At 37.1% G+C, this 14,731-nt stretch overlaps 1 protein-coding gene across 1 annotated transcript in view; it reads left to right on the top strand.

Annotated features, from left to right (window-relative positions):
• The first annotated feature begins 2,280 nt into the window (after nucleotides 1-2,280).
• The window catches only part of LOC310903694 (inositol 1,4,5-trisphosphate receptor-interacting protein-like 1), a 121,075-nt gene continuing 108,624 nt past the window's right edge, over nucleotides 2,281-14,731 (top strand). The window contains exons 1-2 of the mRNA XM_083847405.1: nucleotides 2,281-2,309; nucleotides 9,911-10,002. The gene's annotated coding sequence lies outside the window, so the exon portion shown is untranslated. The remainder of the gene's footprint in view (nucleotides 2,310-9,910; nucleotides 10,003-14,731) is intronic.

Genomic DNA, 14,731 nt, shown 5'->3' with positions numbered 1-14,731 from the left:
CAGAGTCTGGAGCATTTGTGGCCAGGAAACCAGGGATACGAGTTATTAATGAAATGAATGATTAGATAGTAGTCTCCCATGAATTTTAAATGGAGTTTTCATGGGTAATAGGGTGTGAAGTGACTCATATTCACTTATCAAGAAAAATGCAAGGTGCTTTAGCAAAGAATTAGCTTAATAAAAGAATTAAAGTTCTAAATACACCTCTCCAGAGTTAGTGTTAGAAGTCTTGTTTCATTTATGTTCCCACAGTTTATATTGCTATACAAAGCTGACACTCTTACCATCGAGTTCCAAACTGGGTAGTGGTACTATATTTCACCAAAGTAAATTTTTGCTCACTTTTCACATGTGGACTAAGCATTGCTCATCTTATTTCAGTAATGGCTGTAATTGAATCAAGTGGGTTGACTGCTGAGGCTTGTATTTCATCTTTGTGTAGGCAAAGTCCTAAAGAAGTCTCAAACACAAAGTAAAAGAAAGAGGATGTGGCCCAGAGGATCTGTCCTCAGCAGAAAAAAAGAGTAGGATTTAACTCCTCTTATAAAATTCATCTTCAATTCTCTTTTCTGACAGGTAACCTTGTTGTTTGTTGATAACACTCATATTTCGTGTGATGCAACTTTCTGCATCAGGTGTCGTAATCTATCTATAAACTTTATTATAATTGATAATAAATTGATACAAAACTTAGTTCATAGTGTTAAAGAACTGTAGTACAGAGATGTTTTGAAGGGAACAAGAACAAATGTGTCCTTACTGCATTCTGAAATCTTAATTGTTATTGTCGTCATGTACGCCTTTTGTTTCCATTTTACCATCATATTGCACAGAATTCCTTAGGAATATTTTGCCTACTCCTTTTATACAAGATTGTGCACACATAAATAGCATAGCAGATTATAAAAAAGAAAATTCTGAAAGAAAATGTTCGCACTCATTTTCTTTTTTTATTCAGTTTCTTCTAATAAGAATCTTGAAATCTTGTGAAGTAAAAATGCAGTGCATATTAAATGAATAGGTATATAAACTCTTCACCTGGACAACTGCATTGTTGTAACCTGTGTGTACTGCTTCGTGTTTCAGCTTCCTAATTCATCTTCAGTTCCTACAGTGTCTTTCATACTGGAAGTGACTGATGGACTTAAGAAAACCAAGCAAATGACTTGTTGATGTAAAAAGTTATTTTGAGGATTTATGGGATACCATTGGATTTTACATCTTAGCTAAATCTTATGAGAATAAATGTAGTTTGTGATCATAAGTAATTACAGAAAACAGCAGAACACCAGAAACTGCCATTTGCCCTTTCAGCTCTGAGAATCGAGATTTCCAACACAAGGCACTATACAAAAAATGGCTTTGCTGATGAATTTGAACAGAACTACAGTGGAGTCCTGCAGCCAGTTAGGTTAATCAGAAAAAATGTTATTACCTTTTTCCCCAAGGATGCCATTAATTTAACATTGGCAAGCTATCATTAGCGCTATGTGAAATGACTAATTTTCCCTCAGGAGGTGCTCACATATGAGGCTTGGGGTTTTCCATAAGGATTCACAGGCCTATGTGAATCATAGGTGAGATTTTTTTGCTGCAACTGTTAGGAAAAAACTGCATGTGGATTGTTGCTTTTGCTTATGGTGTTGTGACCTTTGAAACACTTAATGCAGCATCAGAATTAAATCTCCAAAACTAACTCTAGAGAGAGAAAGAATCTAACACCTTTATGTTTCCAAAAATGCTATCTTTTCAGAAGACCATATGTCTTTTTAATGATCTTGGTCAAGTTGAGGACATATTTTGGTTAAAACAAATACCTTTCCCCACCCCCAGCCAAACAACAACAACAAAAAACTATAAGGAAATATAAGGAAAGAGGAGGTGATTTTCACTGGAACATAGAACTCTGTCTCCAAAGAATGAACTTCTGATTTCTGTTTTTCTTCAGCATTTATTATACTAGTGTCCTGGTTCCAGTTAGGACAGAGTTAATTTTCCTCATAGTAGCTGGTAGGGTGCTATGTTTTGGATTAGGATGAGAAGAGCGCTGATAACATGCTGATGTTTTAATTGTTGCAGAGCAGTGTTTACACCAGGCCAAGGACTTTTCAGCTTCTCACTCTGTCCTGCCAGCGAGCAGGCTGGGGGTGCAGCAGGAGCTGGGAGGGGACAGACCCAGGACAGCTGACCCAAACTGGCCAAAGGGGTATTCCATACCATCTGACGTCATGCTAAACAATATATAGGGGTGGCTGGCCGGGGTCGGGGGCCGGCTGCTCGGGGATAGGCTGGGCATCGGTCAGCGGGTGGTGAGCAATTGCATTGTGCATCACTTGTTTTCTTACACATTATTATTATTAATACTATTATCATTATCACTATTATTATTATTGTTATTATTATATTCCTGTCTTAATAAACTGTCTTTATCTCAACTCACAGGCTTCACTTTCCCGTTTCTCTCCCCCATCCCAGAGAGGGAGGGGGGAGGGTGAGCGAACGGCTGTGTGGTGTTTAGCTGCCAGCCGGGTTAAACCACAACAACTAGTTTTTCCTATCTTGTACTCAGAGTACATGCATATACATACAACTTTTTTAAGGACTCATCTCAATAGAAATTCAAGTGCTGCAGCTGAATTAGTAGACTAATGTCACAGAAGCAACCCAGAAGGGATTCAAGACATCAAAGAGAAAGAAGAGAAGAAAAAAAATATTTTCTACCTTCCATAACTAAAAATATTTAATATTTTCAAGTATTTGTTGCTGATACACAATAAAGTGAGTTGTCTGATTTTTTTTTTTTTTACTCTTATTCCTCTTGATCTCTTTGCTCTCTTCATATTTGTTTCTTTTCTAAAATATCTAAAACAGGAGCTATTGTCATATGTGTGTTCAACATTATAGCCAATTATTCCTGGATAATAGCTGTATCCTTGCAGAATGTAGGTATAATCAATTAAAAATATTTAAATTCGTATATTTTCATGCCTTTCTTAGCTCTTGTGTATTTAACTTACATCAACAAACTCATATCTGCATGTCCTCTTATACATATTCCTGCATTCCTACTCCTCCATCTCAACAGAGACCTCTTTAAGTGTGAGTTATGTCTGCTTCCTTCTGCTTTAGCAATTATTATAAAATGTTGCCTTTGCAACATGATGACTATTGGACTACTTCCCCTCTTCACACGTCAGAGTGTTATTTCCATAGCTCAAGGAAGGATGATGTGGCTGTGGTGTTATATTCCCTCTGCATACAGATTTTCTTGAAGATGTTACCACGATGGCAATCTGCTATGGAGCTGATGAACTAGTGATTACCCTAAACTAGTACAGCACCACCCTGCCTTACTAATAGTCTGGGTTTTCAAGTCCAGTATAAATGTACATGTAGCTACGTGGTTTCTTATATGATGTGTGGGGAGGTGGTGGAGACAGGTTTGTTTTGGTTGTGTTTTTTTTTTTTTTTCTGCTTTTACTCTTATACCTTTTGTCTTCTCATGTTGTAAAGCTTACCCAACTTGCATGTAACAGTCACTCAAACAAAAATAATTGCAGAAGAATGAGAAGGGCCACAACATAAATTGCTAAAGTACCTGACAAATAGTACATCACAGTATTTGAGGACCTTTAGTTGTGTTGATGTTGTGTTCACAACCCATAATCCTACATAGCAAAGAAATCCCATCAAATGCTTTCTAGAATTTGAGTGTGGGTAAATGACATTGTGAACCAACGACTGGAAATTCACCCCATGCTGATGGAGTTATACAAGTAATAATAAAATATTAAGGACAACTGGAATACATTCAACTCTGCTTGAAAGGGCAAGAGTAGCATTTACAGTAAGAGACTTCCAACAGCAGAACAATTAGGGAATAAAGAACTGTATGGCACGAACAGAACAAATCAGTGGGAATCTTGCTAGTGATTTCTGTGGAGCCAGGGTGTATACTGACTATAACGCATGCTTAGATGATCTTAAAACCAGTTCAGAACATCTTTAATTCCTGCTGACACACACTAAACTCAGTAATGCTTTCTGAAAAGACTAGTCATACAAATTAATATTAATTTAACCAAGACTAGGTGTTTTTCAATGCAGTCCTCCAAAAATTATCACTAATTACAGTATTCATCAACTTTTAAAACAAACAACAGTAAAGAACCTGTAAAAGTGTTCCCTGGGGATTCAGGTTAACACTGAAAAGTTATTTTACACATTCTCTAAAATTTCCTACTTTTAGCACTATTTGACATTTATGGACAGAAGAGCTGAAAGGCACTATAAAGTTTCGTAGCTTCAAAAAAGCTGCAACATCAAAATATTTGAAATTTTCAAGTTATTTTTCACGAACAAAAATAACGAGTTACTACAGAAATAGAACAGAGATAGTAATTACAGTATTAATCTAAAGATAATTTTTTTCTCATTCCCACTAAGCTCATAAAATTATAAAATAGCCTCCTACTGTTAACAACTGTGTGAAAGAAATCATGTGTATGTAACTGAATAATTGAAAGTATGCTCTTAATCCACTGTATTAACTTTTCAAAGGTTAAGTTATTAATCCATTATTTTTATTTTAATAACTCTTTTTCCTGAATATATATATATATAAAGCAATGCAAGTGAAGTCAGTTATATACTAGTTGAAGTGACGGATATTGAGAATAAATACAATTTTTACATGTGAATACACATGGCATGGAATATGTAGTTGTAAATGTTGCAATCAGCTTGAGGTAATATTAAAAAAAATGTAATTTCTGTGGGGCTACATAAATATATTTTGCATACTTAGATTGGGACAGAAATAGACTTTCTTGCTTAAGGTTCACAAAATACCTGCAAAAGTCAAACAGGAGTTTAAATGAAAACTTTGATTCAGATTATGCAGACTTTGAGTTTCTGGTTTTCAGCACCAAAAGACTGATTGCTGCCATTCCTCTTGATAAATTTATTCCACATCCAGTAGCAGTACTAGACCATTTAATGTGCATCTGAAATTCTCCTGGGAAAGTGGCAAAATGGAATTTAATGAAGTTTCTCAAACTTTCATGGGATTATGAATCCTGTATAATCTTGCCCAAGTGCTTTTTGCAAACATGTGCTACTTGCTAACACTTGCAAAAGCTTCTCTGCTTTTGTCTGGAAAAAAAGATAAAAAAAAAAAAAAAAAAGCCCAATGACAGGTACAAATTCCTCGAAGAAAGGAAAGATGCTCTTTAAAATAATTTACAATAAGAGGCAAACCCCACAAATTTCTCAACTGATATGAATTCTGTTTGAAAGTTCACTTTGAATAATTTCACATTATTCAAGTCTTTTGGATATTGTTATTCAAGTCACTCCCTATGTTACTTGCCTACCTTTCTCCAGTGACAGCTGTTTCTTGCAATTACGTGTGATTTCCCACCACCCCCACCCTCCCCTTCGTCCCTCCTGAAAGAATCCGGGATGAAGTAGCGAGCCTTTTGATTAAAGCCCTGCTTAGCATAGTGGAAGAGAAAGGGCACTTGTGGGAGCTGATCCAGGGGGACCAAGGGCTCATAAAACCGTAGGAAAGGAGCCTGGAGAGAGAGTGGAGGTCACTTGCCTTCCCCTCTTCTACATGAAGGAAGACAAGGGGAATGGGAGACCCCTGTGTGGCAAGACCCTGTGCCAGAGCACTTCAGGAGCCCACCCACCACCTGAGCGTTGACCTTCCCGCTCTGGTCTCTCTCAGCACCGTATGGTCACGAGCATGCTTCCAAGGAAGGCAGATGCTGAAGCTCTGGCTCCTATCTTCTGGCTTCCCCACAGTGAGTAGGGGCAGGGTGAAGGAAACCTGCCTCTTGTTTGTCCCCAGTGCGATTCCCAGGGTGGGGCCCACAAGTGCCCCTGTGTCATCACCCAGGTGGTCACTCCCAGCAGCTCCAAAAAAACACACTGACAATTAGTGCTAACAGGGACCACAATATCATGTCTTGTGAGATCGGGATAATACCCATTCACTTGTACATAGCTGGAAACCAAAATATTTTTATATTTATTTTCTTGAATTGGAAACAGATTTCATATGCAAGAACCTCCCTACAGTGGAAGGTTGCCCTTGGGATGGCATCAATTTCTAAACAAGGTGTACCAGAGGTCTTGTGGAAAGAGATTGTGTCCTTCAGGTTAGTCTGTGTATTTGTATTTGATCAAAGTGGGTAGATTGTGTGGTGGATTATATATACCAGTGGAAACAAAGAAAAGCATTGAAATAAAGATCTGATTTTTAAAATCATGCAGCTCTTTCCTGTGACAATGTTGCCTTCTGTCACTGTTTTAGCTGGGATAGAGTTATTTTCTTTGTAGAGGCTTGTATGATGCTGTGTTTGGGACTTTTGATGAAAACAGCGGTGATAACCCGCCGATATTTCAGCTGGGGCAGAGCAGTGCTCACACAGAGCCAAGGCCGTTCCAGCTGCTGGTGCTGCCCTGCCAGCGAGGAGGCTGGGGGTGCACCAGGAGCTGGGAGGGCCAGGACAGCTGGCCCGGGCTGCCCAAAGGGATATCCCACGCCACGTGGTGTTGTGCTGAACAACAAATACGGGGTAAAGGAGGAGGAAGGGGGGATGTTCGGAGCGATGGCGTTTGTCTTCCCGAGAAACCGTCGTACGTGCTGAGCCCTGCTTTCCAGGAAGTGGCTGACACCTGCCTGCCAGAGGGAAGCAGCGAAGGAATTCCTTCTTCTGCCTTGCTTGTGCATGTGGCTTTTCCTTTACGTTGTGAATGGTTTTTATCTGAACTCTGATCTGAGTTCTCTCACTTTTACCTTTGCGATTCTCTCCCCCATTCCACCTGGGGAGAGCGAGTGAGTGGCTGTGTGGTGCTGAGCTACCCTCTGGGGTTAAACCACAACACTTTCCATTCTGTAGAGATAGTCCCTATGTTATCTAAGATATAGGAGACCCAAACCAATGTAGAGAATTTTTATCTGTCTGGAGTTAATAAGTAAGCCTAGACACTGGATCAGCATGTATTTAAGTAATTAAAATAACTATGTTTAATTAGACAAATCTCTAAATATGTTTGTTATACTATAGAATTTTGGTCCTTTGTCTTTAAAATATAAATTGACTTATAGAATACTGTTTTGAAAGGTAAGCACATCTGGGGATAAAACTGAAAGGCTTAGGCTTCTTTGTTTAAAATGATTTTTCAAAAAATCACAAATGCATTGCTAAATCAAGTCACATATTAATAATGGCACATCTCTTTCTGTATTTTTGATCATTGCAGATGGAACTGATAACCATGCAAAATAAAAAATTGCGTGGTGTTTCCATTATGTATAATAGGTAATCTGATTCATTATCTAACTACGTTGTGAACCCTACAAATTTTGCATTCTAAGAAAATACTGGAATTCTAGTATTTTTTTTTCCCTCAGGAAGGATTAAACTGTGGGTAACTATGCATTAAACAGTTAATCATAAACAGACCGTCTGTGATATATTACCGAGAGCATACTAAACAAATTGGATATTGTATAGGTACTACCTTGTGAAAACCTTGGCGTTAATGTCATCTGATAAATGCCCCTATAGCTTGCTGATTTCCAGTCACAGGCAATGAAAGCATACTGCTTGGTTCAGAGACAAACGCTGCAGACCCAACAATATTTTATCTTAATTTAAACCTTAATCCATTTAAATAGAATCTGAACTGTAATAGTAGTGTTAAATCACAGAAACGGGAATAGTGTTAACAGCAGGACATTATCTTTTATTGAGGGCAAGCAGCAGGGTTGCTGCTAATGAGGACATCATCAATTTATCAGTTAAAGGTCAATCTAAAAGGATTTCTGCCCTCTGCCCGCCCCCCGCCCCACATGTTTTTTGCTCTGTACTATTGCTGTCTGAACCCTGAATCATTTTTATCAATCGCTCCATGCTATGACAGGAGACATCTTAATGCAATGTCTGCATAATGTTTACAAGAAGTACAGGCTTGTCTAGCTGGGAAATAACTGCTTTCGTGCTCTTCTCATCGTTTACCATGTTCCTAAAATATTTCCTAGTACCTTTTTTTTTGAAATGTTACAGTTTAATATTTCTGTCCTGCCATGTTTCCTTAAGTTGCTGGCTGCTTTTAAATGTTGCGAGAAAGAAATATTTGATGGCATGAATTTATTGGTGATTGGTATATTTTGTTGGAATAAGTCATGCAAAAGGATTCAGTATCCTTCACTTATTATGTGGCTATCAAAGACAAGAGTTTCCTAATTCAATATTGAAAATTACTCATGCATATCTTCAAAAGGCTTCTTGCTTTCAAAAATATGAAATAAATAAGATATAACACTTTTTTTTTCTATTTTTTTTTTACAGTGGTAGTGTAAAGATTAGAGCAATTGAATCATAAGTTATTCCATAGTAAAATCAAATTTAGATTTTATCATAAGAATTTAATTATTTTCCCCTTCCCAAGCTTGTGCCGGTTATTAGCTACAAGATGGCAACCAGAAAGCAATTTTATGATGTTTCTTTAGTGGAGCTGTCAAACTCATATGATCCCTTTTCACAGTTCTTGCTATCTGGTGGGTTTTTGCACTTACAAGGAATGAGACCTTGAGAATCAACTACAAGAAACAGTATGCTTTCTTGCACCTAATTGGGAAAACGTTATTCTGTTTGAAGTTACAAATCATCTAGTTACTTGTAATTTCATTCTCTCTGAACATAAGGCCCTTGGAAATGGTGATTTTTTTTATATTTTGTTTTAATCCATTAGAAGCTTAAACCTTCATACTGATTCTTGTCATTTTTTCATCTTTAATTCACCATATATGGATTTATAGTTTAGAGACAGCAATTTAAAAACACCGACAAGAAGACTGCAAGTTATTTTACTCTTCCCACCAATTCAGAATATATATATATTTTTTTTTTGTCTAAACAGGCCAACATTGCATGCAGTGTTATGCAGTTTTAATGCTATGATTGTCATGATTATCCCTCGGAGTCCCTCTCATTGACAGCACCTCTGCAATACCAGATCTTGTACAAGGTCCAAGTTACAGGTTTAAAAGGAGACAGGAGTTTGTGCAAGAAATATGGCAGATGGACACAGGCTGAGAAGCAGGCAGCTACCAGGAAATAGGAAGAGAATGGTGATCATCATGATAAACACTAGTCTCACACGTGCTGTTAAATTATTAGGTTTTAAAACTAATTTACCTAGTGGATTAAACAGGTTAAAGATCGCTGATATATTGATTTTGTTTAATCTTAAAAGGAATCAATTTAACCTAGGCTGATGTTTCAGTTTTAAAACAATTTAAGTGTATCTACACAGGAGTTTTGCACCACTTTAACTAAATTAATCTTGAACCAACTTAATTTGGGCTGGTATAATGTTTTGGACAGGAGAGACTGCATAAAATACTTAAAAGTAAGAACAAATTGGCTTTAATCCCAAATTAATGATCAGATTCTGCCTCTAGTTACTGGTATGTCATGCCACATTAAAATTAGTGAGAACTTGAGCCAAAGCTTTGCCTTATTGAAAACCACTGTGGTTTTTTTTTGTTTGTTTGTTCTTTTTTTTTTAGTATAAACTCGTCCAGATAACAGATGATCAGTTGATGAATGAAAACTTCAGGGTTTTGTTTGTTTGTTTGTTTTTAACCTGTAGATAGATCATCAATTAAATGCTCCCAGATTGTTATGTGGGTATCAGAAAATTCCATAGAATGGAGAAGAGAAAAAGATGATTAAAAAAAAAATAAATGTGTGTTTTAATTGCCATTTGGCATTTTCCTTGGTCCTTTTAGTCCTTAGGTAGAGAATCTTTCCATTTCTGAAAATCAGTGGAATGATTCTGAATCTGCTGTGCTTCTGTCATCTCTTCTGAAGAATGCATACGTGTGTTGCAGTGTTCAGTGAATATCCGTCTCCTGGGAATCGTTCATGGAAGCTTGGTCCTGATTTCTTCAGAAGAGAGACCTGTAGTCTAAGTGCATCCTAGGTAAGAACAGACTCCTTCAAATTCTATGTTACTTTTTTCAAGCCAGAAAAGAGTAAAGGGCATCCTTACTTTCTTGTTACCGCCTAAGGGTAGGCCCTTTCCTAGTGGTCTGAGGTCTAGTCTTAAAAGATGTATACATGTAGTAGTAGATAGCATCTTTCAGGTGCTTTGGAACTCACAAATAACATGATACATTTACACTGAATTTGTTCCCAGACGTCCTCATGTCCACCCAAGAATGCATAGTTCAATATGTTCCTTGCAAAAATTCAGGATTATGACTTCTTAAATATAGTGGTGGTTATTGTAGAAACTCCTTGTTAAGAATTCGTGATTTTTTTCTTTTGTGCAAGGTCAAGAGCATAAGAGCTGCTTAATAAATCTTAGCAATAATAAAGTTCAGCACTCATGAGTATATTTATTGCTGTTTGTATACAAAAAATATAAAATGCTATCTCAATTGCTGTAAAAAGTGTTGATGAGGCCCATTTAATTCATGGATATTGCTGATATTTTAATTCTGTGGTGGTGCTGGGTTGATAGAAACATCCATCTCTCTGAATTTACGTTTGCAGTAAAATGAGAACCACTAGAAATATGCTTTAAGAGCAAGTTTGCTGTTAGTTTACAATAGCAGAATCCTACTTTCACTTGCTTCATAATGAGAAAATCCTCCGTTTAAAAATTCAGACCTGTGGTTTATAGTTTGTCACAAATGCCGGAAAAATAATGTTGCAGATAAAATTGTGTGCCAGTGCCCCTATAGAGCATAACATTACAGAATAAATATGAGTGTAGCAGGCTTGGTTTTAACTTAATTTTAGAAAATTTACTGTAGCAGGACCAGCTGGGGATATTTGTCATCTGAATCACCCCAAAAGTGAAAAGGGCAAAAAATCATAGATACTGGGGCCAGAAGGATAATTTTCCTTTTAGGCTCTTTCTCAGCTCCTGTAAAAAGAGATTTTCTTTGTTAAGAAGCAACTGAAGCTACTTGAAATCACATAGGTACAACAGTCATATTTTTCAGGTATGTTTCCATATCCGGAAACCATGTGTAATACATCTTCTCCAGCTGAAGAAATGGAGAACTTCTTAAAGCTTACCTCTCAAAAATAAATGTGAGGGAGAGATAACATTACAGAAGTATTACCAAATAGTTTAAACTTTCTAAGTTGCTTTGGAGGCAACCAAATGTTAAACCATATGGGCAGAATTCTACTGTCAATATCACACATGCTACTTTCTGAAAATTGATTTAAAACATGTTATGGGTCAGAATGTCTAATTGATGCTCTGTGGGCTTTTTTTCTGTATTCTAAAATGTGCTTTACTCCAGATATCCCCACTTGCTGCAGATGGTCAAGCTTCAAAAGGGGCTTGATTTGGCCAACGAGTGGCTTGCCAAGCACATTTCTTAGACATAAATTTCAAGGATTGATTTTCTTCTTGTAGTTGACTTTCTCCCTGTCTCAAGTGGCATGAAATTCACTTCTGATGTGAGCTCTTTCTTACCACCACATAAACATATATATATATATATATATGTATATATTTAAAGCATCATAGTAAGCTGACGTGTGTTCAATTTGTCATGGGGGAAGCATGTATAGTTGTCAGTGATTATGCAAACTGTGAGTAAAATTAATTAAACAAGGTAAGCTGGTATAAACAATGAGAGAAAGTTCACCAGAGAACCAGATGCCTGGGCTGAGACCCTGGGCTGAGTTACCATGGCTCTGCCTCCACCTTTCCAGCTATGGCCTCTTTCAGTAATAAAGTACATCATGTGAGTTCTCTTTTCCTACAGCCAGAACAATCAGAGAAAATGATTTCCAATACTTACAGTCCATCACTTGAGATTTTATGAATGTATGAAACTTCTTCAGGAACCTTATACGTGCTTCATTCAGTACCCGTAAGAATAGCTTTCTGGGTTATTGGACTTGGTATCCCACTTCTTCGTAACCCTGTTGTACTTATACCACTATCTTACAGTTTGTCAGATTTTACACCCCTCTTATTGAGTTAGTTGTATGATCTTCTCTTGTCAAATACCAGTTGTGAAATAGTTGGGGCCAAGCCATAAAATGAGTCAAATGCAATATTCCATGCTGCAGAAATAAGTATTATGTATTTATTTTCACAGTGTCTCTTCAGCCCTAAGTCAAGGAATCACAGGCCTAGGCAAATAAGCCATTAGTGGCATCTGAACTAAGACACTGGGAAGATAACTCCAGCTTAGTTTAATATGAATAGAAGTTACTTTTCTTTCCCATGCTTCCCTTCCCTGAAATGTTTTTTTATTATTATTATTTATTTTTATTTTTTTAATTTTATTATTTCTTCTTCTGCATGGAAAAGAATCATATTAAGGCTTTTGTGAAGAAAACCATTATCTTGCTCTCCTTTTCTTCCCCCAAGATCTAAAGCCCCAGAAAGAGATGGAGAGCTTTGGATTGCCCTCTGGCATCCAATGCTGGAAGTGAAGCGTGGTTCCATCCTCTGCCCTTGGGGGCAGATTATACCCACCTCTTCTCCTGCCTCCATCTGAGGATGGTCCCCTGCCCACTGGCATCCCAGCTACACTCCTCCACCCACCATAAATCTCACTAGCTGACACTGTTTTTTTCTGTACCATGAGTAGTCACAGGGAATGGAAATTAGAAACCCTGGTAACTTGCTTCTCAAGTGAATATCCTACTCACTGGAGTAAATAGTATTTGAGTGAATCAGACAGGATGAGAGTTGCAGCTGCAGACCATGCAGGGTGCCATTTTCAGCCCTTTGTTTAAAGACAAATGCCTTTGCCTCAAGTGTATATTTTATCCCCTTAGACTAATGGGATCATTCCACTGTGTTTTGGGGAAGAATACTCATTTTAAGCAAACTTCATCTCTCTGCCGCTCTATATCCTGCACATTTTACATCAGAAAAGGAAAATTAAAAAAGCTAGTCTACTAGATGAAAGGGTTGCTCTCTCCCCTCCCTCCCAATAACAAGAGTGCAGGGCAAAGGTGTTTTCCTGGAAACTGAATATGAGTGTAATCTGAGGTAAAAGAAGGAATGGAGCTTATATTTTCCATATTTCTCTACTGGATTTCCATGTGCAAGCCATCTGTGTGATACATGTGCAATTTGTTCATAGCTTCCCAAATGTATCAGACTACACAAGAGCAGGAGCCTAGGGACCAGATCTTTACTAGCACATCCATATAATCTTTACATGCCTGTTGAATATTTGGCTGAGATATCTGGAACTAATTCAACCAGGATTACAGCCTGTGTAGAAATCTCAAGGGAAAAGACAAAGGCTGGAAGTCAGATAAAACTTTTCAAAGATAAAACCCCCAAGCCAAAAAAAAAAAAAAAAGTAGCCTGTGTGATACTGCTGACCTTGTTCCTTGAACAAAATTTTACCTAGCAGTTTGGTGTCTCAAAACCTAGTTGGTGCTTCCTGACCCTCTGCATTTCTTAAATGAGTTTCATTTGAGGTACTTAGTCATGGAGATTACAGAAAGGAAAAGAAATAGGTTAAACACTAAATAATGTAGATAGGAGGTTGTATTGCATGTCGGGAAAAAATTGAAAATATTATTTTGGGCAGAGACTTAGCAATGAAGGAAAAAAACAACACCACCTATTTGGTGAAGTGTAAGTTTATTGTATTGTAAGAATTCCCATTCATGTCTAGAAAACCTAAAGACAGGGAATCAAAAGAACTGTAGACTTAGAACTATAGGAATATTTTAAAAATAATTCAATTTGAATTTAATTTATTTATGGCATGTTCAATCTCATGTTTCAAACATTTCACACATCTTAGGGTATTTTCCTCTTCCAATAGAGGGTAACTGAATTGATCAGTTCTGTTCTGCATGTTTCTGAAATTGTTGCTGTTTGGAACTAATACATTGCAACTGTATGACAGCTTCTAAATGAGACCAAAAATAAATCAAAGGTTTGAAGGGTTTCCTTGGGCACCTACAGAGACTGGATGATTAAGTGAAACTGAGTGAATAATACATGGTGAATAATACACTCAAAAAAATTTTATCCTTATTTTCCCCCCTAGTATTAGAGAAATTGCAATCAAATCATGATTTATATAAATTTGTTATTCATCTCAGTTGGCTTATTCTTTGAATTAAGATGTTTTGTTATTTTTATTTTATAAACAGATTTTAGATGCTACTGAATTGCACAGAAATTTGCTGTAGTGATAGCTGTTAGTGACTGATGACTCTGTCCTATAGTTGTAATTCTCTTTGAGTAGGTGTGAATTAGGATAGATAGCAATAAAAAAAAAATAATGTTTTGATTAATGGCTTTGTAGAATATACAGGTTTATGCAGGGTCACATATTTATGAAATTGAGCTGTACTAATACCAGTATCTTCTGAAAACGCTAGCCCAATTGTGTGATCAGAAGCTCTAAGTTCTACAGCTTTAGCATTTTTGTCTACACTTAATGCATGTAGATTTGCTGGTCATGAACATGGCCTGAATTGTTTGTCCTGCCACTGGAAAAGGCCACTGAGATGTTCTTTGGTTCATATCTTCGGAAGCAAACTGTCTACAAGCACCAGCAGTATGCCCTTTCTTCAATATAGATTAGTAAGGCTTGACAGCTCAGTTGGATAAAGGTAGCAGTAGGGACTCTGAAAGAGTTAGTGGCTAAACTATTAAAAGATCTGATCTGATTAAGAATCTGATTGGATGATTTTTT

The sequence above is a fragment of the Anser anser genome (assembly GCF_964211835.1).
Source record: "Anser anser genome assembly, chromosome: 1".
Classification (NCBI taxonomy): Eukaryota; Metazoa; Chordata; class Aves; order Anseriformes; family Anatidae; genus Anser; species Anser anser.
Note: the sequence above shows the minus strand (reverse complement) of the source record. Positions and strands in the feature narration are given on the sequence as shown.